This window comes from Peromyscus leucopus, chromosome 11, assembly GCF_004664715.2.
Source record: "Peromyscus leucopus breed LL Stock chromosome 11, UCI_PerLeu_2.1, whole genome shotgun sequence".
NCBI lineage: Eukaryota > Metazoa > Chordata > Mammalia > Rodentia > Cricetidae > Peromyscus > Peromyscus leucopus.
The window spans coordinates 10940224-10967963 of record NC_051072.1 but is presented as its reverse complement, the minus strand read 5'-3'; the positions used below and the strand labels follow the sequence as shown (position 1 = coordinate 10967963).

The 27740-nt window shown below is 35.0% G+C and overlaps 1 protein-coding gene and 1 non-coding gene across 3 annotated transcripts in view; both read left to right on the top strand.

Annotated features, from left to right (window-relative positions):
* Cdh18 (cadherin 18) overlaps positions 1 to 27740 on the top strand; it is an 886990-nt gene that overhangs the window by 145104 nt on the left and 714146 nt on the right. The gene's annotated exons all lie outside the window — the stretch shown is intronic.
* Positions 15662 to 15821, top strand: LOC114692464. Its single transcript, XR_003734420.1, has one exon. It is a non-coding gene; the product is annotated as a U1 spliceosomal RNA (small nuclear RNA).

The window sequence follows — 27740 nt, the reverse complement described above, 5'->3', positions numbered from 1 at the left end:
GAATTTTCCTCTCTCTTTGTCCCACCTATACTTCCTACCTGGCCACTGGCCAGTCAGAACTTTATTTATTAACTAATCAGAGCAACACCTTCAGGGCATACAGAACATCCCACAGCAAGTGGCTACTAGGAATCTGATGGCACACTTGGCTCTGCTAGTGGAGGGATCAGCACGTTCCACAGAGTCAGCCCTCCTGTTGTTTTGTCCACAGTCATTTTATTCCCCATGGTGCAAATCATGTAAACTGACATATAATGACTACAATGCACATGTTAGATAACACATTTATGTTTCAATTGGATTACTTTTAACTTACATGTTATATAGAAATTATATATATTAAAGTCATCCCACCTAATGTTTATGCATATACCCATTATATAGTATTAAAATTAGGTAGAACATCTCTCTGTTCTCAAGAATTTGTCAATTTTTCATGGTAAAAATAATGAAATTCTATCTTCTTTTCTTTTTTGGAATGGCGAAGTTTGCTATTTTCATCTATATCTCAATACTATGTAATACACCATGAAAGCTCCTTTCTGTAAGATAACTTCACCTTAGAAACCATTCAGCTATATTTCTCCAGCTTTTGTTTACCATCGATATACTGCCAACTATGAAACACAGTTTCAGCAGAGGGATGGTATATGTTGCACCTAGAAAATTTTATTTCTTATGACCAAATATTGTTCCACTGTATGCATCTCTTCCTTTTCTTAATCATTAGTCATTGTACACTTTGAATGTTTCTATTTATTGGCCATTATAAATAATGAAAACATTGACTGTCAAAACATTTCTTTTTCATCCTCTTTTGGAACACTGTATCAAACTTTTTTTGACCTTTACTTTAATAAACCAAAGAAAGTAAATTAACAACCTGCTCAAATAAAAACGTGAATGCCATAGGCCAAACATCATTCAATATATTGAAAGCAAAGACAAGTTAAGTTTCAAAAAATGCAATTTTAAAATAACTAGTTTCCCATTAAGAAAATACATTTTCTGTATGCTTTTTTTCTAAATCATATAAGAACATGTAGAACTTTACAATAATTCAGTTATGTGATGTAACTCTGCCAGCAGGTTTAGTAATGCTGATTTTATTCATCTCACACTTGTTCATTTTGTTTTCTCATATATTTAATTGCAGGCTTATACAGTTATAAAAAAAAGGACAAGTCAATTTTTGAATTTTGGACTACATAATGACTTATTATAGCAATGATTCCTGTCTTCTCAATTAATATCATATTGAAATTATTTAAAAATACATCATCGTGACTGAAAGCATCAGCAGACATTGGATACAATCAAATAGTTTTCTCCAGAATCAAGCATGCCAGTTTTCACACATTTTTTAGTGACTGAAACAAAAACAGATACGTCGACAAAACAACTCTTACACCTACAGCTCAGGAACATTGCAAAAGAAGGGGGAAGATAGAGTGTAAGAGCCAGAGATTTTGTTGTGAGAATATGTGTCCTGGTAAGATCAAAAGCTACACCCATAAAGTATCACCAACATGACTGCCTAAACACGAACTGAGCAAGGAAAACAATAATAGACATGATAAAGTAGACAGGGAAAAGCCTGCATGAGTATAATTCTACATCACGTGCACACACACACACACACACACACACACACACACACACACACACACACAGTCAGTCAAAAAAATCAAACATTGAAATACAAGCAACTAAGGAATATTGGGAATGGGAAGAGAAACAGAATTCTCTATGGAAAGCAAACACACACACACACACACAATGAAAAAGAGTCAATAAATTTGAAAGACATCAAGGAAGGTTATATGGAAGGGTTTGGAGGAAGAAGAGGAGAGGTATAAATTGATATAATTTTATTATGATCTTGAAAATAACAAAAAAAATTAAAAATATTAAAATCAAAAAACAGGAGAAAGGAAGGGAAGAAAATGCAGGATTTGAGACCAGGCTAAAAGAGTGGCAGGAGAATTTTTTAGTTTTGTTTTGTTTTTTGAGACAGGGTTTCTCTGTGTAGTTGTGGTGCCTGTCCTGGATCTCTGTAGACCAGGCTGGCCTCAAACTCTCAGAGATCTGCCTGGCTCTGCCTCCTCAGTGCTGGGATTAAAGGCGTGTGCCACCACCGCCCAGCTGAGAATGGCAGGAGAATTTATAAAGGCGGAACAATAAAAGGTAATTCCAGTGATATTTTCTATGGGAACTTTTTCCTTTTAGATAGCTTGGTAAATACATAGAGAAGGAATCCTTGTTTTGTTTACCATTTACCATTTGGAACTGATCACTTTTGAGATCCAGTGGATATTGAGGTTACATTTCTTGAAAGAATAATCAAATATTCACATCCTTTGAATGCTTATGAACGTGAGCACAGAAGTGGATGTTCACTTGCAAGTTACACTGTAGTCAATCCAGAAAGCTATTTGTCCCCACACAGAAGACAGAACGTCTCTCACTGCTGAATATTTCTTTGGGTTTCTGCTTTCTTTGTTGTCTTAAAATATTTAGATAGCTAGGAAATGAAAAAAAAAAAAAAGTTAATCATATGAACTTATGTCCAAAGAGAAAAAAAATAAAACTCAACATCTCAAATCAATTAAAATGTAAGAAACTCATTTGTCTTAAATAATATGGTAATAATCACACTTAAGGAACATTATAGAAAGTCTGTGGTCTCTAGTGAAAGTCAAAATGATTCTATTTACAACGAAAATCCATGCTCAGAGCACAATACATGCTGGGAAACTCTTAGGAGCTGTTGTGTGTTGTTGTAGTCGTCTCTATTGTGTCAGAAACAATTTTTTTTTTTTTTTTTGCAATTTAAGTGATGCTCCTTGAGGAAACTGATGTGTACATAGGAACTTTCTTTTGCTTGCTGCTATCAGTCTTGAGTTTTATTGAGAGTCTCACTGAAACTCTGCTTTCCACACACAGCATGTGATTAATCCTCATGTTTTACCCCATGAGGTAAATGAATACTGTCTTTGCAACCAAGTATTTCTTACCTAGCAGGCAAATTTCAGAACTATTATAGAGAGTTTAAAATAGAGGATATGAAAAAAATAAAATAAAATGTTCAGGGTTCTAAGACCAGAGTAACTGAGCGGAGGAAGTTTTATGAAGAACTAGAGATGGGGACTTCCTTTTTGTTATTCTTTAACCAAATTAAACAGTTTGTAATTTATCAATGATAAATATCTATGCAATGAATGGTAACAGTGTAAGTCTCTTGCCTCAAATCAGACCCCAAATTCTAGCATAGATAGATTCAAATAAATGTAAGTAACCAAGTTATAAATGCTTTATGCTAATGCTAAAAAAAGTAAACCTATCATGGTCTTAGTCTAAAAGGGTTCCTTCAGAATTAGTTCTACTCATGAAATTGACTTCAATTTTTGACACTTAATGGAACAGAGCTTTCTGTAAGTAGAACTAGATGTGTTTGTTAAAACGGTTTAATATGTTTTCATTGGTTCTGGTCTTGATAGCGTTTTCATTAACAACCGTTTTCTATTTTTTATGGAATAATATTTGGATCTTAATTTTTCCCAAATTCTGTCTTTGTGTAGAGGTCCACTTGTATATTTGGATATGTTTGATTGATGATTCCTATAGTGGGAAGTCAGATTTACTTTAAAATGACCTAAACAATGTGAGGAAAAAAAAAAAAACAAGTAAAAATGTAAGATGGTTGTGATTCTCAAAGAACATAAGTGAGAAGTTTCAGTTGCCTTGGTCTTCTTTAAAAAACAGGATAATCTTTTACTTCTATGTCATGGTTTGGAGCCTCCAATTTAAGGATTAACTATGCTTCTTCTGTAAATGACAAAATGTAGACAACATCTTGCCTCAACTGTTTTGCAGTTGCTCATCAATACACATCTTTCCACCTTTAAAACTTATTTATTTATTTTGGTTTTTCGAGACAGGGTTTCTCTGTGTAGCTTTGCGCCTTTCCTGGAACTCACTTGGTAGTCCAGGCTGGCCTCGAACTCACAGAGATCTGCCTGCCTCTGCCTCCCGAGTGCTGGGATTAAAGGCGTGTGCCACCACCGCCCGGCTAAAACTCATTTATACATTCAGGAAATTATGAGTAAGATAATTCAGCATGAACTTGTTTCTAAACGCTTATAAATGTTGGCTATCCTGAACGTGAATTGAGTTAGTTGTATGTAGTGTCTGGAAAGAGAAAAAAAACTGATTCAAAGGAAACCATAATCCATTTATAATAGATCAGCACATGGGTAAGGACCTTGCCTATCTATACCTTGTGTGCTTGTAGCTCTTTGCACATCACATGGCCCATTGCAAGCCTATGATGATTTTAATGTTGCTCTCAGATCACCCATATAGTATCTCTATCTACTCTTGTTTGGATGCATACTATATTGTCTAATACATCTAATTTTAAAACAAATCTCCAAAATAGTATTTATTTAGTCACATATATCCTGTCCTATTTGAAAAGAGTTTTGTCAAGGTGTTTCTTAGATGCCAAACTACCACTTTGGTCTTGTTCTAAAGACTGTTTAAATACGGCAGTCAGAGTTTCTCTGGTCCTGCCCAGCCCCGCGGTCAGGACGAATCTCTCCCACCCACATCCCGCCACTTGGTCCCAAGTAAACACACAGAGGCTTGTATTAATTACCAACTGTATGGCCTATGGGTCCGGCTTCTTGCTACCTAGCTATTATAACTTAACTCAACCCATTTCTATTAATCTGTATGTTGCCACATGGCCATGGCTTTACTGGTCTGCTGGCATGTTGCTCCTTGGGCAACAGGCTGACATCTCTATCTGCCTTCTTCTTCCTGTCTCTCTGCTTGGATTTCCCACCTGCTCTAAGCTACCTTGACATAGGCTGAAACAACTTTATTTATTAGCCAGTGAGGGCAACACATATTCTCAGCATATATAAAGACATCCCACAGCAGTCGAGGTGTTTCTTAGACCCCAAACTACCACTTTGGAACTTGTTCTAAAGACTGTTTATATGCGTTTTATTGTGTTGCTTTCCTGAGAAAGTATGCACAATCATATGTTCACTCCAGATAGTACATCTAGACAAACCAAAGTTTAGCATAGTGACCTCTGAGATAATTGAGGTTACTTACCAGGACATGACTGAGAGGTTAATTACAGGAACATGGGTTACTCAAAGACAGATCAGGGAATACCTTCCCCAGCATGGGTGATGACTACTAACACCTTCATCCTTGGAGTTCACCACTCAGGAGTTTCTACTAGCAGCTTGGATACGCTCCTCTCTTAAACAATTGTTTATTGCTTTTATTGCGTTGTCGAGGGACAGGTTCCTGGTTTAGTTTCAAAAGTTTTCTGAGCCTAATAAGTCTTGTTTACTCTATGATTTGGAAATATTTCAGTCCTCCCTCCAATTGGACTTCAGTAAGAAATAGCCACATAACACTTTGAAATTACAATTGAGATCGTCAATCATAATGCCATGGTCATATTCATCTCAATTTGCAATATTCTGATGCTCCGTTTTATGTTTATTTATTTATTTACAACAAATTCACTAGGCATCTACCATTAATCAAGCAAAATCTGCCAATCTGTAGCTGCGTGGGAATTTTCTTTTCTAGGAGATACTGAAATTGAAACTAAAATTCACAATTAGATGTTTGATTACAAAACAGAAAATTAAAAATAATGAGGGGACCAAGTTCCACAGACCAAGAGAAAAATAATTTCCCTCTGAGGTACAAAGAATAACTGTTGTACAAATAACGTTTCATTTGAGAATATAAGAATAAGCAGATGTAATTATAGAGACGGTTTTGATTTCTGGTACAAAGACAGTAACCTAGGGTTTACAGTATATTCATAACTGTAAGAACAGCATTTTGAAAGGCACCAAACTAGAAATGGGCTTGACACATGTCTGTCCATTCTACCATAGCAATGGTTTACTTCACACTTATTTCCTATGGACCTTTTAACACTGTCTGCTGAGCATTGAAACAGCCTGCAATATTAGAGTCTTTGTAGTGAATGAGGGAAAAGGGATGACTAGTGGGAAAGGGCTTATTCACAAGCATGAGACCCTGAGATTGAATCCTCCAGAATACACATATTGTTGAGTGCAGTAATCCCCATTTTTCTACAGCAAGATAGAAAGGAGAGAAAAGAGAATTCTGGGAAGTTACACTAACACAGTGAACACAATCTTTAACAACAAAAATGCCCCATCTAAAACAAAGTACTTTGTCCTGTGATCTCAAAGACTGTTCCATGCATGCCTGTGTCCAACCTCACATACATGAACATGTGTGCATATGCATGCAGCATTCATCCTACACATAAAAAATAAAGAACAAGGAAACAGAAAAGTTTGAGCTAATTTGTAAGTAATTTGCAAATATGTTTTAAAGGAAGTTTACATGGGTAAGTATTACAAGAGCTACGTAAATAAATGCCAGTTATCTGTTTAACTTAACTTCTGGTGCTTCCTGTCTAAACGTCAGCAGTAACTGCAATGCAGAGTTGACAGTAAAAACAATGAAATGTTAGCATGTATAAAATCAATTATTTCTGACATAAGGTAGTAATGTTACCTATGATGAGGTTGATAATGGCCTCTTAAATTTGAAGGATGAAAATTTATCTTAAAATAAAACTTCTGTGTTCTTATCATGGTGGGCAGCACTATTGTCGACTGAAGAAACCCTTGGAGTCTGTAAAACTCTGTCAATAGAACTTAAAAGATTTTACCTAATTTTGAAAAAAAATCATAATAACACATTGCAAATTAGATTTGATTATTTGTCTTGTCCAACTCTGATGTGCTAGTTTTTGTTTTATCTTATTCTATTTTATTATAAGCTATGTTTTATTTCATTATTACAACTTAGAAGCCTATTTATTTTCCTTTTTTTATCTATACATCTAATATTTATTATTTTCTCATATATTACCCACAGACCACAGTTTTCCCTTCCCTCTACTAATCTCCATCTCCCCTGTCTTCTGATCCACTCTTCTTCTATTTCTATTCAGAAAGAGTCAGCCTCTCAGGGATATCAACCAAACATGGCATAAGTTACAATAAGACCGGAACAAACCTTCACATCAAGGGTAGACATGACAATCCAGAATGAGGAAAGGGATCCCAAGAGCAGGCAAAAGAGTCAGACACACTGAACTCCTATGGGCTTTGTTTACTTGACTCTGTGGGCCATGTTCTCCTGATGTCCTCAACCTCTCTGGCTGCTACCATCCTTCCTCCTCCTCTTCTGTGGGGGTTTCCAGAGCTCTGCCTAATGTTTAACTGTGTGTCTCTGCATCTATTTCCATCAGTTGCTGGGTGAAGCCTCTCTGATGACAATTGGGGGAGGTACCAATCTGTGAACATAGCAGAATATCTTTAGGAATCATTTCACATTTTTTTTCCCAGTCAAGTTTGGTTCCTGTTTGTTTTCTATTTGGAGACAGAAAAGAGGTGAATATGGCTGGGAGGGTAGTGGAGGAGGAACTGGGTAGGGGAAACTATAATCAGGATATATTATGTGAGAAGAAAATATTTTCAATGAAAGATAAAAATAAAACATTATAAATAAAAAAAGGAAAACCAATGTTTACCAGACCTCAAGACTATACAGTAGCCACTGTGGAACTTCACATAGGATTTCATGTAACCTATTATTAAAAGTTTAAACTTTACAAAATGTTACCTCAAATTTCTGCTTCTCATGATTTTTAAATTAATAATAAATGACTCATGATTTACTAACTGTCTATAAAAAAACTGATGCAGATGATGTCTGTCACTGAGGTAAGGCACTAAACGTTGGTGCAGTGACAGGGACATCAGGTTTTCAAAACAGAAACTGCTTTGTTTTATCCATCTTTCCCTAGAATCCCTTAATGCTGATTCTTTTCCAAAGCATTGTGAGGGATTAACTGAGGCAATAATAAACAACAGAAATGATCATTTGGTAAAATGCCATAATAAGCAATAAATAGCTGAGAATCTGATTTTGAAAGGCAATATTTTTTTCTGAAAAAAAAATGCAGAAAATTGAACAGTACCCTGGAATAAGGGATATATTCTTATTTTATTGAGATAACATCTTGTGTCTTTCTAAATTTTTTTTTTTCTCCTTTCTGGCTGCAATTAGTGTAAGATACGTATAATGACAGTTGAGAGACAAATGTGATCGACCTCCCTTCTTCCTGTTGCCTGGTGTGTGACAGCTGAGACAATTTGGGTTGAATGTAATAGTGTTTGCATGTCTGGTTTCTGTGTTCCCTTCTTTCGTTCTGTTAGCCATTGAAGTCTAGGTCAGATTTAAAAGATCTTGAATAATTACCCAACCCTCCAACCAGGGAATAAAATCGCTTCTCCATATTTCTAGGGCTCTGTTTGGTTTCCATGGCAGTCAAGGGCAAGTAGAAAGGAAGCAGGGGAAAGATTTATTTCTACGCCTAAGCCAAAGCTGAATCCCAAGATAAAGAGGAAAAGTCAAGCATAATAAAAATAAAGCGAAACTCAAAAGAAATAAAACTGCTGTACAGGCTTGAACTGAATGTGGTCTTTGTTCCCAAAACTCAGAGTAATAAATTATGTGAGAACGCAGGGGCTCATCTGTGTCATTGAAACTGTACCCAATGCTTGACAAGGGAGCTGATGGACAATACACAGATGGAGGGCAAAAGATGTATGAAACTACAAGCCAGGTCCAAGGACAGAGCTGGGAATGAGCACTTGCTGTTGGCATCAGAACTGGGATCTGTTTGCTCCTGGGCTGGTACTGCAGGTTATCACTCTACTTTTTAATGCCAACATTGCATGCTCAAAATCGACAGTTTAAATTTATCAAGTGTTAGCACTGCCTCTCCAAAGCCAAATGATAATTTTTTTCATAAAAAGAAACACTTTACATTGACTCACAAATAAAACTGCCACATAAAATAAATTCATTTTGCTCAAAAATAATCAGAAATAAAACATTACTATGTCAATGTTATTATTTTAAAAAGTAAAATTTTATATTTCTGCATTTTCAAGCTTGAATTGAATAATATTGTCCTACGTAGGTTTCTTTCTTATTATATTTATACAGAATTATGTACTGTTTGTCATATACTTGGTTTCTTTGATCTTTTAAATAGCTTTAACAAGAATAGCAATTCCTTAAAATAAATTTAGGTATTACTTGAAATAATCAGCAGCTCATTAAAAAATGTATAGGTCCATTGTGAGGTCAAGCTCACTGACCAACCCATCTTAAAGGCACAGAATCATTCTGTGTAACGTGATACCAATATTCTTACACACTCTTCTATCTTTATAGAGTACTGATGATATAAAAATCTGATCATAGAAACTTCTAGTATTTAACATAGTAAGGGATTCTTAGAGTTTCCATATTGCTCTCTTTGAGCCATATCTCCATCTTAGCAATTCTCATTTTCTCATTGTACAGTACCATTATAAGAGCAAGAACAGAAAAAAAGTACCTACCTCAGACCAATTGAGTCAGAATCTCTGAAATTTGTACTTGGACATCTATGTTTTTCTCAGATAACCCCTGCTGGTTCTAACATGTATCCAGAGTTGAGTCTTCTGTGTTAAAGAAAATTCTTTATAGAAATTCTATGTAGATATATTGTGTACAAGCAAATCAAAGAATGATTCTAATTACTAAAGTGATTAGAAATTACTAAAAAGGAAGGTATCCTTCGTAATTACTTGGCATTCTTTAGTAATTTAACTATATTAGTCAAGAGTCTCTACAGGTGTATAGTACTAGTGAAAGACAGGTCTTCTGGGCTTTCCCTTGGGCAGAAACAATGAATCAATCAAATCAAGCATTCTTATTTCTCTGAGGTTTAAAACCCCTTCATCCAAAACAAACTAAGGAATATAAGGTATCTCTAACTCTTTCCCAGGTGGACATTTTTTTTTTTCCATAAATTCTTAGACAAACCAATCAAACAAATTTCTGGAACCTTTTTGAACTATTTGAGCTTCCATAAACCTAAAATTTTGCATCATGAAATTATCTCCATATATTCAGCCTATCAAACTTTATGTTCCTTCCATCACTATCCAACATCCTTAAAATTCATTTTTATACATATCTCCAGATTTCTACTTTAATGAATTATCAAACTCATAAATTTCTTTAGTGGTGTAGTATAATTTTCTATTTCATCTCTAGGCACCTACTTAGTTTTGTGTTTATTTATAGGTCAGGAGTCAGTGTTCTGTGGTTCCTAAGAGACATCTACACTGCTTTTTTCTGAAATGTTTAGGGTAAATTGCCTGCTCTACATAGTAGGCAGGATTAATTCCCTCAGGAAAGAACACAGGGTACCCTGTGGGGAGTAGAGGTAGGGGATGGGAATGCATCTGCTTTAGGAATAAATAGGTATTTTTATCAGGGAATGGTCCTATTAGGATCTGAGGATTCAACACCCTCAACCTACTCTGAGTACTTTCTTCCTAAATCACAAGATCCCATTTTTTTCCCCAATCAGTGTCTATACTTTAGCCTACGGAAATTAAGTTTGCCTTATGACTCACCTAACTGTATAATGAGGACCTGGCTTTGTTTCTCTGCAACCTGAGCTCTTAGCTGTTAAAGACAGGATTTTCTTCCAGATCATTGGAAGCAGGTCACTTTTACCACTTATCTCTTTTTTTATATTTATCTATGTTAGGGTCCTGGAGAAGTTGCACAAAAGACCACCATCCATGTATGCAATCGGCAGGAATTTTTATTATTCCAGCGTGCTGGGGTCTTCCATCCCACATAAAGGCAAGATGACAAAGACCCGGAGAGGAAAGTGAGGGCTCCTTTTAAGCCTAAATAAGGGAAGTGTTCAACGAAGTTAGGTCATTTTAGATATGATTGGCTGAAAAAAAATGCCAATTATATTAGTATGGTCTAATTGGCTAGGGCTAGGTAGAGGCTGGTCAGGGGTATAGTTTTCCATTTTTTGGCAGGTCTGGACAAGTCTCAGCCTTCATCCTTATTTAGTTATCATCTTGAGTTTTTTATTGCTTAGGACACCAGGCCTCCTCATCCTTGCTGTTTAGAGTGTTGGGTATTGATTGTCCTTTGTTTGTTACTCTTTCAGAAACTGCTTGCTTGATTCCAAAAAGCAGGGACTGAGGCCTAGTTGTTAACTGAGTTATTAGGGCAGGCTGTCATGATATTTGCCTGGACCTCTCAATCTTATATATTTCCTTGGTGGCCCAAAGAAATTTGAACAAATACTGAACAATTCCCAGTATATGTGTTAGCCCAAGTTTGCATTCATGTAAACTATCAAGACAGTGTTTGGGCCTAGTCTACTAGAAAGTCCTGGCGATATGATGAGAAGCTTCAGTCTATTTTCTGGTGTCTAGAAGACAAGGGCCCTTAAAACTTTGCTAGCCATTTCTTTGAACTCCCAAAGGATAATATGGTAGCAATGTATCTTGAATGATGTGACAGTTACCTCCTCTGTGCACTGCTATTGTTCCTTAGCTAACCTCCATTCCATGCTGTCACTACATACTTCTAGGCTCATGAGGTTATCAGTGTAATTATCAGTATTACAAGAAACCTGAAGGTTCACATGGCATGGACTTCCTGTTGACAAATATGGTAATTTGTAAGAAAAGCCAGTAGCTTTCAATTCAAAGTGATTCCTGCTAATTCTTAATATCCTGAAATACTCAGAAAACTCAGGCATTTTGGAGTATTGAAGAGCAGTCTTCCATAGGCTCCTCAGTCCTAGGGCCTAACCAAGTATACTGTGTAGTAGGCATTAAGCTAAACAGATATATTCCAAATAACAATATTAGTTAATATGTGCTCAGAAACTCTTCATTCATTTCCAATATCAACTTATTGTTCCTTATGACCACCATGAAAAAGTTGATTTCAATTTTTAAGTGACAAAAATAAATAAAGCTCAACCATCACCACTTATAATACATTAATACAATGCAGTTTAGTTTCAAGATTATACATGGATATACAGACTGATTCACATTTCTCAAGCATTTTTGCCAATGAGTAAATTGCATACTTTGGGTCTATCTGTCTGTCTACCTAAGTGTGAGCATGTATGTTTGAATCAAGAAAGAGTAGACAAATTAAAAAAAGATACTTCAAAGATTGAAAAGCAAGACTTGATTGAGTGGATGTGAGAGGTAAGCAAGCAAGGGCTATCAATCACCACTATAGTTTTTCTGTGTAGTGAAATGAGATAAGGAGAATGGAAGAGAAAGGAAACGTGTGACTTGAAGATCACTGAGTTTTGGAGATGATAAATTTGAGTTTGATTGTGGCATTTCTCTAGAAATTGTTACATCTTTTAGTCACATTTTCCATCATTGAGCATGAAGTTTCATTGGATTTACATACCCCTTCACTGAGCATAAAAGTTACTTTGGATTTACATTTCCCTTTATTGAGCATAAAAGTTACATTGCTTAGAAGTTAGAATTTGGTATTCTAGTTAGACTAAGTACATCAGAAGGTAAGTGTTGCCAGGATTCTGGGATTATTAGGTGTAAATGAAATGGAAAGGAGGCAAACCATGCTTTCAGTAATATACAAATAAAAATGAGGTAAAGCAAAAGAGTTTGATGGTTATTAGGTGTTTCTTGGACACTAGTAAAAACTGCAAACATGCCTATGTTTTTTATAGTTATGGCAGCAATTGAGTTGGTTTTGAGATTAATAGGCTGGGAAATGTAGTTTTATTTAATTACTGGTAGTAATAAGTTTAATTTATTTTATTAATCAATACTAGTAACTGAACATGAATGCAAATAAAAGAAAAAAATGTTTGGCAGCTAAACATATGAGAATAAGCATAGATTCAAGATATATATATATATATATATATATATATATATATGTGTGTGTGTGTGTGTGTGTGTATATATATATATATATGTATATATATATATGATCTTATACTTTTAATTGGTCGAATTAGAATCAAAACATCACATAGTTAATTTCCTAAAATATGTTAAATTAGACCAGTAATGATGAATTATATGGATCTGCCTTGTGGGAAACCAGGTGTTGCAAAGCAAAGAATGTACCCATTTACTCTGCATTATTTTAAAGATGATATTTGAAAAGATGATATTTGAAGATGAAATCTTTGAGATATAATGGGTATCAAATGAAATCATAGGTCAGAATTTCACAGTGTGAGTAGACCTATCACATCAACATAGTAGAACAGTTTATTTTTCTTTGCTTCTACCTGCTTCCTTTCTGGTCTGGATTTCTCTTTTATCTCTCTCCCTCTCCTAACTATTAGGTGTCAACAACCTGGAAACATAAACCATCACTCAGCAGTACACATCCATATTATTAACTTTTATCTTTTTATTGCTTAGGCCACCTAATCTATGGAATATGACAAAGAGGCCTGGAAGAAGTAGAAAGACACTATTAAATTATCTGAACCAACAGCCCAAGTCAAATCACAGTGGATAATCCTGAATACATTTTATAAATCCTATTAAGTTTTAGAAAAATATGTAAATATTTGCCTAGCATAGTCTTATAAAATATTTATGACTCATTAAAGAGATAGTGATTTATTCTGGTCAAATACTGAAAGTTCAGATTTTCTGTAATATATGTATCTTCATATACAATCCTATTCATATTCTCACTTTTTAATCCTAGAATGGATTACTCATTGAAGTAATGACACAGTGTATATTAGGGAGAGAGGAATCAATTTAAGAATAGGACCAAAACAAGTGGATATTGATCTTTTCAGAAACGACCAGGAAGTTGTGTGTAAGTGACAACATTCATCCTTTCTTGGCATTTTGGTCAAGATTAAGTATAAAGTGACAATGTTTAATAGTTAAAATTAACTGCATGAATAAGATTAAAGCATACATTAAAATGGACAAACTCTTCATCCTGGATTAATTATAAAGAGTTTCTAATTCACACACAAAACCATACTTCTTATATGAAAACTGCTTCTCAGTGGTTATAAACAATATGCCTATTTAAAGTATGTTTACTAGTTTTCTTTCTAGTGTAATGAAAATGAAGATCAAAGTCAACTTTGGGAAGAAGGGGATTATTGCACTGTTTCATTTTTGTCTGATCCTCCTGGACCTCTGGTTTGACAATATTCTCAGAACCGTTGATGGAGGGGCAGATGGTGGGTATAGATGTCCCTGTTGTGACTGAAGCTTGCACACTTAATCTCTGTACTTTGCCCGGCTGAGATTTCTGTCATTAACCTCTACCCACCTCACACAGAAACTTCTTTAATTGGACCTGTGACATCTGTAAACATTGGTTCTTGGCCAGACTTACCATACCAAACATGAGTTTCCACTTACGGATTAGGCCTTAAATTCCATCACAAAGCAGTGGATAACCCATTAACACATGTGCCACTACTATGCAATGGCATCTCTTTCTAAGACAATCATTCTTTTAATGCACTGCATTTGCAATTGGGTAAAATTGATGAGGATTTTTTTCTATGCAGCCTACATGGTACTTATTAGTACAATGACAGGGAGAAAGATTTCTGCTTAGTACTAGAATGATTTGGTGACTGAGGCTATTCTAGTTGGTTTGTCATGAAAGTACTTGAGATATTTGTTTGAATACTAGACAGGAAATGGTCATAATTTCAGAAAATTAGAGATCGGAAACTAAATTGCGTGGACAACTAGGAACAGATGAAACTGACTTCTATTTCACGTCTCAGCAATGTTGGGGACTTCTGTAGTCATTCAAATGGAAAGCGTTTCCAATCTACACAATTTTTCTCCCATCTATTGTTTCTTCTTCATATTTGCTAACTGTATATTAATGCAAATAACCAAAAAAGAACAAGAAACCTTCATCCCCAGTTTATAATTTTCAATAGGACTAGTTTGATGCCACTGATTAAAACAGCATGAAAGAAATGGAAAAGAAAACTTCACTGTCCTAAACAAGCTTGAGTTAGATGAAATGGGCAGGGAATAAGATTTAGATGAACTACTTATGGACTCTGATTAGGCATTCATATTTTTATTTCTCATCTGATATTTCATCTCCACTGAGATCAATTTTATTTTAAGAAATATTCTGAGTGTATTTATTGTTGTGTTTTCATGCATTTCATAAACAATAAAGATTTTAAATTAAATGTCGATATTGCAAAATAGAATCATGTCTTTTTTTAAAGCAGACTTTTGAATATTAATGAAAATGTTTGTAGCCTTTGTGGGTCTAAATTACATTCCTCAATGTTATTTTTCAAGTTTAACTTTGTGGAAGAACACATAGGTATATTTCACTTATGACAATATGACATGTGCATGGCTATTTTTGAACAAGAATACATCCACTAACAATGTCTTTTCCTCATATTCTTTGATAGAATGTTGCAATTGTTTTGGGACCTCAATTTACTCTAGCCTCTCTTGATCAACTTTACTTAGTCTAATAATATTAACTGATCATCTGTTACAAGTACTATATACTTTTTTGCATTATATCTAGATTACAACTCATATAATCTAGAATTATGTGCGCTGAGATTATTTGAAATATTAAATTTGATATGAGATATTTATATGTTGATATATTGAAGAATTAACCTGAAAATACAAATCTTATATTAAAAAATAAATAAAATATTACCTGAGAAGGGAGATACCATGATCATCGTGGTGGATTTCCCAGGGTGAGTCTTGTCTATTTCATTTTAGATGTGCTGACCCTTGGGATTCCCTCAAATATGAGAAACTTGGCTGCATAACTTGGGGTAACAAGGGACTGTGTTCATGTACTACAGTGATATTGTTAATAAAATGAAATCTAAATAAACCAATTTAAGTCTTTTTTTTCAATATATTTTCTTATATAACTGAAAACATGTTAGTTGCTTTAGGTTAGTATACTATTTGCATAATTCCATTATCTGTTCTTAGTGCAAGAACAGAAAATAAATCCAAATTAAGAAAGTTTGTATTCTCTATATACTCGGGATTTTATGATTCCAATTAACAACCCACAGGAAATCTTGGATAATAACCTTAATATCATAAAAAGTTATAAGAAATAGCTGGTTGAGGGCATCCCATTTGGTCTTGTCATATTTAATTTAGCATAGCAATGCATAGCTTCTTTTTTAATTTAAAATGATTTCTATTGGGTCACTTGACTAATTAATTGCTGTGGGTGATTTTCAGTCCTGAGTTTGGCACAAATCAATGTCTTCTGTTTTTCAAGTTTACAGATAGACACATTTTTAGACTCTTCCTTTCATACTATTGTCTTTGCTTCTATTGACACCCTCAATGAAGGAGTCATTATTTCTGGAACACTGAATAAATGATTTCTAACATTTCAGATGACCAAGTCAGTTGCTGAATTAAAATGTTTGATATTCCCTTCTTTCTGTTAGTGCTGATTTTATCATTTTTCAAATAAACTGTCTATACATGCATGTTCAATATCTCGGTATTAAGTTTTATGCTAATATAAAAATAGTTACATGGTTAGTCAATTGCAATACATAAAATAATCCTACTTTGAATACATATCTTTATATTTTAAATTATCGTTGGTGTTTTGTGGGTGGTTCATGTAATCTTTGACATTTTTTATGTTATATACCTGTTTGAAAATAAAAAAAAAAATCCTACACATAATAATATAGAAACTACATGAATGTGAAACATAAAATAAGATGCAATAATAATTATGATAAAGAAGTGACTTTCAGATTTATTTTCTTCACTAAAGGACAAAATCTATTACCTTATAAAATTATGTGGTGGGCATATTTAATCAGCTAATTGTATCATCTTGAACACATGCCCAACTTCTGTGCTGAAGCACAAAGCCTGATTTTATGCTATTGCTCAGATTCCTAATATGGGATTTCTTGCCCATTGCAGAAAAAAATAGCTATATGCAGTGTCTTATTTAAAAATTTGCATTTTGGCGCTTAAACCTTGGGGCACACTTCCAACAAAATTTAAAGTCGGAATGATGCCAATGTAACAGATGAGCCGAGCATGCCAAAGCCAAGAGGCCGTGCTCACATTTCAAATGTGTTTACCTAGGGCAGGATTCCCAGTAATAAATCTTCAAACATGTTCAGAAAAACTATGCCAGCATGAAGATGCTGCCCCCTCTTAATGCACTTGAACGAGGATTAACCTTGAATTTATATTTAGAGGTGCAACTTAGCCACAGCCGTGTGTTCTTTTAAACTGAAGGGAGAAAAAGTAGGTGTTATTGAAGACTTGAAGACTTTAATAGCTGTGTCTATATTTCGTGGCTCATATAATTATTTTACCGTGGTTTTATGAACACAATTCTTATAGGATGCTTTATTTATGGTACTCATAATGAATATCAATTAGTACATTGGATGGAATTTTAAGGACATTGTAGAAGACTTCTCAATACCTTTATAATATTCACACAAGAACAGTGCTATGGATAATAGTTTACATTTTTATCTTTACACAATATTAAGATAAAGCATTTTCTTGGTAAATTTTGTCTGAAGAGACCATGACAAAAATTATGAAAGTTCAGTTTGAAATGTTTTAAGAGTTTCATCATTATATTCTTAGAAGTTGATTTGAAATATGTACATGACTAGGGAGGTGGTCAGGGAAGCCTCTTGAAGAATAATTGTGTTCATGAAAATGGAGTAATATGCATTTCCTGAATTCTAGTGTACATCACAAAGCCTGCTGAGGCTGAGAATGCTTCACGAATACAGCTAAAATCTTCCCAGTCTTCTGCCAGAATTTAGCAAATGGCAAAAACACCAAAGTTCAAAGAACACTAAGTATTTAAAGACACATTCACAAAGAACATGTCTAGGGGCAGGTTGAACATTTGCTCAGCTGTTTCCTTTTTACAGATAATATGAACTCTTAAAGGGCAAAAGATGCCTAAAGAATAAACTCCCAAATATGTTCTATTTATATGAAGACCAGATTGTATTCCTATCTGGTTAGGGCCAGTTTTCCCATAATATTGGTATCATTTCCTATAAATATATTTATATATTGTTAAATAAACAAAACATAGTAATTATACTGAGTAACAAAATTCAAGAGCTGGTAGAGGAGAAGCCATAATAAGAATACAGTTTATGAAAAGTATATTTCCAATATTATTTTGCATAAGAAAAGTAGTCAACATGACCTTTCAGATCAAAAGTAGGCCTCTGTGTATATTTGAAAATAAGTGTACATATGTTAAAGTGACTTTATATGAAACACCTATCAGTGATAGGTTTTTTAGCTTGGAATTTTGACTCTTAACATCAAGCAAACAAAACAAAAGTAAGGCAGGATGTCTTCGGAGATGCCTTAGTGCGTAAAATAAATTACTGCACAAGCCAGAGGACCAAACTTGAAAACTCTTTCCCAGAACTCACAGAAAATCCAAGAATTTAAAATGAATGATTGCAAGCCAGAAATTCCTACAGAGCAATAGAGGACAGAAAAGGGAGCACCACTGGAAACCATTATGCAATCTAGTCTGACACTAGCTACTATGAGAACTAGCCATTCTTAAAGAAAAGGTGAAATGTGAGGAAAACACATAAGGATATCCTCTGACTTTCTTCCGGGTACTGGGACATGTGTATGTCAACATTCCCACAAAATTTTCACACACCTCCATACACAGATTGTACACCCATATTGTATACACGTCCAGGAAATCTGTGTAAGATACCAAATTAAAAAATAGACAAAAATATGTCTGGATGGTTTCAAGGTTCTGACATACACATAGCATCATTTTGGTCAACTATAAATAGTTTTGTTTGTTGGTTTGCTTGGTTTGTTTTTGACTTTCATAAATACCTTCTAGAAGGATTTCCAAACAAGACTGGAAAAGCATGTCTTTCTCCCGGCTACCCCATTATTACACTCAAAAATGTCCTCACTGTTTATCACAAGTAGCAAGCTACCTTCAATACCCTTTCCTGTGTTTTACAAATTACTCAATGATCACATATGGGTTTTAGAACAGTCAGAAGCATTGGCAGAGCATTAGGAGTTTGGTCCCACGTGTCACAAAGCCATTTCTCCTAGAAATTATAATAATAATGATATTGAAGTATAAATTCTTGCTTTTCTCCTTCCACTTTGAGATTTTTTTAACTTGTCCTTAATATATTTTTGTATTTATTATTCATGCCAAGTATCTCCATGTGTTGTCTTTCCTTGTCTAGCTTCTGTTCTGGTCCCTGGATGGGAAAGTTTTTCTTTTACTGTCATGAGGTTGGAACTCCATTGATCCTGCCTTTACACACCTCATGAAGGAAAGCCTTCTCCACTCTAAAATTATCCACATTTTGTGCAAGCTATTAAAATGCATGATAAGTATCTGTTCCTAAAAAGTACTCATTTATTTCTTTTAAAAGAAATCTTAACTTGATGGAGCTGGTTTGTGCTTCCATGTGTAATTTAGATTTTGGGGAGAAAATCTTTTAGAAATCTCAGTAGTTTTTGAAACTAATATTTATACTTTTGTTAGAAAATGAATATTCTCATATTTCCATATTAAATTAAAATTGTATGTAGTTTACAAATATTACATATCATGTATTTAGAAGAGGAAGTTTACTTTTAGGTTGTAACTCAAAATTATTGATACCATTATACTATTGCCTTAGTTTCTTTTCTGTATTTTGTTTGGACTATAAAACATTGGGAGCAGTATTGCATTTAGTCTTTCTGTAAATATTCTCTGGAAATAGATTAAGAAAATACAATTAGACTGGGATTGGTATAAGCTTTACAAAATAATCAATTAAATACAGATACATTCCCAATTGCATAAATAGCCTCAAATATATAAAACCTGCTTTACTTTGTCTTGAGTTGTTATTTCTAAACAATCACACACACACACACACACACACACACACACACACACTTTTCTTTACACAGTTTAAGTAAATCATAATTACAACTAATGAATAGTATCCACTTTCTCAAAGTTATACCAATCTTAGCCTAAAGATTCTTTTTAAAAAAAATCAAAAAGACTCAAGCAATCATGAAATCTGACCACTCCATGCTTTTAAATATGCCTAGTGTAATGTTAGGAAGGAAGTAGTGTGATCGCTCTACTGACTGTTGAATCCGTGAGAGAAACTTTGGACACATATGTCCTGGAAAGGTCAGAGAACTGTTTTGACATAAGCAAGGCAGGAAACCACTTTCACAAGGAGTTGTCTTGGAGTTCCCAGGTCTGTACTGTTGGGGAGCTAGATCATCTCTTTAATGCAGTTTATTTAGTTGGTAATGCATCACAAAATTAAAAGCATAAGGCATTTATTAAGTGGAAGCTCTATTAAGCGATGTGGAAAAGGTACTAGAGAGATCTGCAGAAATGTTTAGAACATAAGAGTACTATTTCATCTCCCACAAGGAAGAGGAGGTGATCCAGTCTAGCCTCAAGAAAACTGTAACATGACAATAGGAAAAGCCCTTGAGGCAATGCTGTCTTTCAGAGGAATATTAGCTACAAATTATTTAGCTTGGTAAATTTGTCTTGCTCTGTCATTTCCTGGGAACAGTATTGGGAACTCTAATTCCACGAGACTGAATAAGGACTCCCTAGGACATCCCATAAGAATCCTTGTCAACCATGTCTTTATCAATAAGAGATATGACAGAAGTATTTTCATAGTTACTGACTCATTACAGCTCTCATTGTCTTTCCTTGCAACTGCAAACATTAAATCTTCTCCATAAAAAAATTATGGGTATTTTTCCTATAATGGATATATCAAAAAATATGGGATTCAAATGAGAGAATGAATTTGTGATATTATATTAAGAAACTTACTTGTTCTCATTGGGAATAAAATAAAGTAGTTTGAATGAGTTGAGCAAAAGTGTGTTTTCCTTCCTCCTAGGCAGGATGCCCTCTATTTAAATCAGTTAATGTGAAATTGAAAACTGAATGCTCTTTAAATAAGTGGATAGAACGGTGCCACTCTCCACTTGTGTTACTCTTTAAATGATTCTTTTTAACATATTATTTATAATGTTTTGTTCTGTACTGAGAGTATAAAATATCTCATATCCACAATGGAAGTTCAGTGTTCAAATCAGTAAGCTTACTTAACTTCTGATAAAAGTATTGCAGTTAGGATGTCCCTTTTAAAGAGGTATTTGACTTTATACCTGATAGAATTGAAGCTAAAAGTGCTTCTCTTAAAAAAAGATTCTTTTTTTTTTAAAGGAAATCGACGTTTTGGGGAGTCTGTTAGAATTTCTAAATTCTAACCACGGTGGCAAAAGGATTGCTTAAATTTGCTACTGGGGGAAGTTGCCTAGTTTCTTACAATTTTCAGCCTTAGGAGAGAAAGGATGAAAGGATGTGGAAGCTCTTGGGACTCAGCTGACTCAGAGTGCCAAAGAAGACAAATTACAGCTTTAAAGGGTTGGGAAATAGTCACAAAATGAATCACCCTTGTTCAGGTGATAATGGTGATGTCTGAAAGATAAGCAATTCCAGGGAGAATGTTGCTAGAAGCTTGAAGGTTGAGGACAAAACCTCAGGAAGCCGTGACTAACAGCCTGAGCTCTCAGTGAGTCACAGGAGACAGTTGGTGTAAAAGATTATGCACAGCACTAGGGGATGGTATTTCTGGCAGACAAATTAAATAGGATCTAAGTTAGTACGCTGATCATTTACTGGTGTTGACCATGTTTGCAAGAGGATTGCAGTCTTTTCTACTCCCTCATTCTGAGTTCATTTAATTACTGACTACAATTTTAATAAAAATATAAAAATTGGTCGATAACACTCTATTAATAACATGTTATGAGGTCATATAACTGTTTTGGAAATTTTCACTCTCTTTTTTCATTGTTTAGGTTTTTTTTCTTTAACTGAATATAGACTCTTTCCATACAGTATATTCCGATTATGGTTTCTCCTTCCCAACACCCCAAGTTCCTCCTTAACTGCCTCTAATCCAGGTCATACCCTTTATGTATATATATCATTAGAAAGCAAATAGGCATATAATAGAAATAACTATAATATAATATAGTAACTATTTTTATAAATTAAAGCAAAAACAAACAAATTGCAATAGGAATAAAAAATACTAACAGAAGAAGAAGAGCCTAAGAAAAGGTATAAGAAACACCCATAGATGCAGAGACACAAAACACCAATGCAACAGCCCTGGTACATAAGCAAAGGATATGCAAGGTCAATAAAAATATCCTGACACAATATTATGAGATATGTAACCTCCAAAGACATCATTGACTTCATTTTGTTTTGGTTATCTACTGCTAGTCATGGGGCCTATCCTTAAGAGTGTTTTTTTTTTTCTTGGAGAGCCTATGGAAATTTTCATATTACTGATAAGCATGCATGTACTTATAAAGTGAATATACTTGGAAACTTGAAAGGAAAGCATTGGAGGAAAAAGAATAGAGAAACAAGTCATTGACTGTTAGAGTTCATTCACAGATGATAGGCAGTTGAATATATTCTGGTGGAGTCCTGTAAAGTCAGTAGAGGTCATATTACCATACATGTGACTTGGTGTCAATGATTCATAAAGAGGGAAAGAGTAACTAATCAAAAAGCAGACATATTATTAAAAGAGGCAGAATGGCTGAAATAAACTAAAGCTAGACTTTAGCCTATTTCAAGTTGTAATTTTCGTTTTTAAAATTTAAGTATTATTTGTTAGTGTAAATATTATTATTATTATTATTATTATTATTATTTTCATTTTAATTACTTGAGTGTTGGGGTACACATATGCTACTGCACATGTGTGGAAGTCAGAGGACATCTTTCAAGGGTCAGTTCTCTCCTTCCACTGTGGATTCCAGGTTCCAAAAATAGAGATCAGGAAACTGGGCTTGGGCAGCAATCACTTATGCCCACAGGATTATCTCACTGGCCAAAATTTTAACTTGACGTAAGACATACATACTTAAAAAAAAAAAAAAAAGAGGAAAATGTGCGTTGAAACAAAATTAGTAAAAGGAACACTAGGAAATTTTTTTCCATCTTTTTTAATTACGAAATTTTTTATTCATTTTATATACCAACCACAGATCCCTTTCTCTTCCCTCCTCCCATCCCCCAGACCTCCACCCCAGCCCACCCCCCATTCCCTCCTCTGACAAGGTAAGGCCTCCCATAGGGAGTCAGCAGAGCCTGGTCCATTCAGCTGAGGTAGGTCCTAGCCCATCCAGACAAGAGTATGTTGAGTTGTGATAAAACAAAACCCATAAATCTTCGTAATTGAGTGTCTGCTCTCACATCATCAGTTAACTCAAGCAGTGACGTTCTTTCCTGGAAGACAAGATATTATATAAATTATTCACACAGTTCAAGAAAAGTAATTGTATGTTTCTCCTGCCACTTTACAATTTAAATATTGATAAGGTCCCATTGATATTTTCATACTGAAACATTTCTTAAGGAAACATAGACATATTTTCATGAATTTATTCAGAAAATAACTTTTATGAGATTGAAAACTGATATATTAGTAAAGCGAATAAAATTCTCTCCTTTTATATGGTTGATGTTCTAACAGAAGAAAATAGAACACATTCATTAACATACATAAGCACATAAGACATACATAAGCACATAAGGAACTTGACTAATACACTCAGAAACCACAGGTGATAGCAGGGTGAGAAAGACCGGGCATGAGATGGGTTGCAATGTCAAAAGGAAAGGTCATAGTAAACCTATTTGTAAAAGTTACATAAGAGGCCAGTTTTGATGAAATTAAAGGAAATCAAAGGGCATGTAGGGCCCTTTGAGATTCTGCATCAGATCACTTCTTCATGTTCATGCATCCACTTTCATTACAGAAAAGTTACACTTCTTGTGAACAGAGGCCTTATGGATCAATAACATTCTCACTGACTCAGGTACGGGGCTTACTGCTGATAACTGTGCTTCCCATTCTTTTTATGTCTAAGTTCTGAGTCACCACCTTCTATCCTATTTGCTGTCACTTTTCTGAAATGTCTGTCTCCAGAGGAACAGCTGAATCACCACAGAAATTCCATCGCAGAGACCGAAAGAAAGCAGAGCCGTGTAAACAGGGGTGCGTGGCTGAACCGGCTCACAAAGCAAGAGACACATATGCGCATGAACACTGAATGAAATCATTCCTATAACTGTCACTTTATTCTTAAGTCAGTAGATGATAGAGTTTAAGAAGAAAAGTGAATACCTTTATGAGGTAGTGTTATGGGGAACAACTTTGTTATGCTAAAATCAGAAATTGGGTCAAGGTTTACACTTGCGAAATTTAATTTTGTTTTTTTTCAGTTAGTTACTAGCAATGATATGGTTGGCAATAAAAATATCAGAAATTTTTCTTTTCCTAAAAAACTGAAATGAAATATGTAACAGAATACATCAAACATTACCATTTATTTATTGATTTGCTTTTAATCAATGTTTACATGTGTGTGTTTATATGTGTTTGTATGTATGTGTATGTGACATCTGTCTTATGTGTGTGTGATATTTGTGGATACTTCATTTTATGTTGTATGAAACATGTCCTTTACCCATTCACATAGTGATGAACACTCATTACATATCTTCACTAATCTGAAAGCTGTAATATGTGTGGTCACATAATAGTTTTTCACTTAATTTCCCATGGATACATATACAACAGTCAAACATATATGAAAAATATTCATATTTTTCGATTGACACATGTACTGCTTTTGGTCAGTGTTAAAGAGAAGTTTCTTTGGTGAGTGGTAAGGACTGGATTTATCTGTGAGTATTAAGACAAATGTTTAAGAAGTTAGGAACTGTGCTGATTTAAGTTCCCCCAAGAACCAATACTTCACTAGCCCTTGGCTGTGGGCTAGGTTTCTAGTACCAGCAATGGTTTCTGTCACATTGTATGGGTCTTAAGGCCAAGTTGAATGCTGTTGGTTACTACCAACGTATGCATGCTGTTACAGTACCCTTAGGTTATCATGCCGTGCTGTTTATTACTGTGGTCTGTAAGCATCAGAGCTGGTTTGGACTATTGGTTGCTTCCTTCCTTTTGGAGCTTGCATGGGACCTTCTGGTACCATGAAAGCTAGTCTTCAGGGAGGACTCATTCAAGTCAGATCTCAGCATCCTCTGTACCCTGAATCAGAAGTGTTAGGGACTTACCTCTGGCTCTAGTAGTCAACAAAAGAAAACAATAGACTTTAATGTTTGGGGAGTTTCTTAGACAAAACTGACCAAGAACTCAAAAGGGGCGGCCCTCTCCAGGTGTTGGAACTTTTAAATAATTTCAATAATTTTATTTGTTTTTAACTTTAAACTTTATATATTATTTGAAAATTTCATACATGTACACATTTTGTGTTGATAATATTCATCTTTCAGTTACTTACTTCTTCCAACATTACACAAGACACAAGACTCAAGATATTCCATTATATTTCTCTCCCAATCTGATATCTTTCTTTTTAAATTATTTTTAAGACACAGAGCTTCCCATATGGGTATGGATGTGGGGTTAACCACTGGAGTAAGGTGAATCTATCAGTGGCATCATTCATAAATAGAAGTGAATTTCCCACGCTCAGCTGCTATCAATTGCTAATAGCTCCTAGGCTATTTGTAGGGCCTCAGTAACTCCTCCCCACTCAACGCTGGGAGTTTTATTGAGTTCTTGAGGAGGTAACCACAGCTGCTGGGACTTTATGTATGAAATAGTCATGTCATGTCCAGAGAACAGTATTTCATAACATTCTAGCTGTAGCTTTTTAACCCATTAGCTCTTCAATTATTTTTAATTCCTTTTCCATGATGTTACTGAGTCTTGAGAGGGGACAAAGGATATGGATTTTCAATTTATGGCTAAACATTTATGTCTTAGTTAGGGCTTCTATTGCTCTGAAGAAATAGCATAAACATAGCAATTCCTCTAAAGGGGAAAAAACATTTAATTGGGGTGGCTTGCTTGCAGTTTAGATGTTTAGTCTATTATTGTCATGGAGGAAAACAAGGGATCATAGTGCTGGAGAAGGAGCTGAGAATTCATATATCTTGACCCTCAGGCAACAGAAAGTAGTCTGAGACACTGGGCATGGCTTGAGTATACAATGAGACCTCAAAGTCCACCCCCCGACAGTGACACACTGCCTCCAACAAAGCAATATTTAATCCAACAAAGCTACACTTCCTAATAGCACCACTCCCTATGAGCTTATGGGGGTCAATAACATTCAAAGCATAACAATTTACAATTGCTTTTTCTGTACAAGTTGAAAAGTAATTGGCCTCTGTATTAACCACTATCCACTGCAATAAGTAGCTTCTCTGAACAAGGTTAGGAGCAGCACACATTTAAGGAGGCACACAAATATTTAGATGACAGTTTCACAACCCAACAATATAGAGAAACAATGGGAATAGATTCTTTCCTATATAATGGTTTCACTAGATGGTCTTTGACCAGACATAGAGGAACATAAAACTATTCCCTCCTGTGAAGCAAGTCTCAAATGCAAACAAGAGACTAGTTGGTTGCTTCTATAAACAATCATACCACTATTGCTGCAGTCTGCAAAACAGCAACCGTCACAGGATTATTTATGGAGGTATTGTAGCATGTAAGGTCTAGCTCTGGGTAAGAGTATTGATGTCCTTTCATCCCTTCAAGCCTATATACTGTTTTCTCCCACTGCCTGGATCTACTTGCTTTTCTTACTTTTTTGTTTTATTATTATTATTATTATTATTATTTTATTTTATTTCATAATTATTTTAATTTTACATATCAGCCACGGATCCCCCTGTCCTCGCTCCTCCCACCCCCCAGCCTTCCGCCCCAATCCACCCCCCATTCCCACCTCCTCCAATGCAGTCTCCTCCAAGATTCAGCTCAGCCTGGTAGATTCAGTTGAGGCAGGTCCAGTCCCCTCCTCCCTACACCAAGGCTGAGCGAAATGTCTCAGCACAGGCCCTAGGTTCCAAAAAGCCAGCTTGAACAACAGTGTGCGGTGTGTGAGGTAAGTTTCCTTTTCTTATTGAGATGGCATTGTAACTCTTCCTGGCTTTAAATAGCACATACCAGCAGAAGTGTGTCACTGTAGCCTGTTCCCATTTCCTATTTACCACTGTCCGAGTGTAGATGCAGTATAGCCAGCCAGCTTTCTCCTTCTGCCCATGTTTTTCCTCTTTTCTGCCATATCTTCCCTAGTGAGCCCTGAACCGAAACAAGCCTTTTCTCCTGTGATTTGCTTTTGGCAGGGCCTTTTATCACTGTCAAGGAAAATTAAAAGATGCAAGCATATAAATCTGTTTCTCCCCTATTCTCTTCCCCCCACTTCTTACAATCTTTTTTATTGCTGTCTGGATTGGTAGAAACGTGATGACATGAATATATACTTATCACTGTTATACTCTTCAATATTTTTCTTATTGATATGTTAAAAACGGGTAATATGATCTTTACCTGGTTCCTGGATTTATTGGCCCACAAAAGTAGTTTCATACATACTGCTGTTTTTCTGGAAATTTCTATGTAGAAGACACCTCTGGAAAGATTTACTTGACCACCATTATTAGCTTTAGGTTTGCAAACATGTTGTCTAACAGAAAAATTAATCTCGAGGGTAGATAGGCAGCAAATACATTATTCAGTTTTTCTTATTTTGTACCTTTAAATTTCTTATCTAATCACATAAAACTTC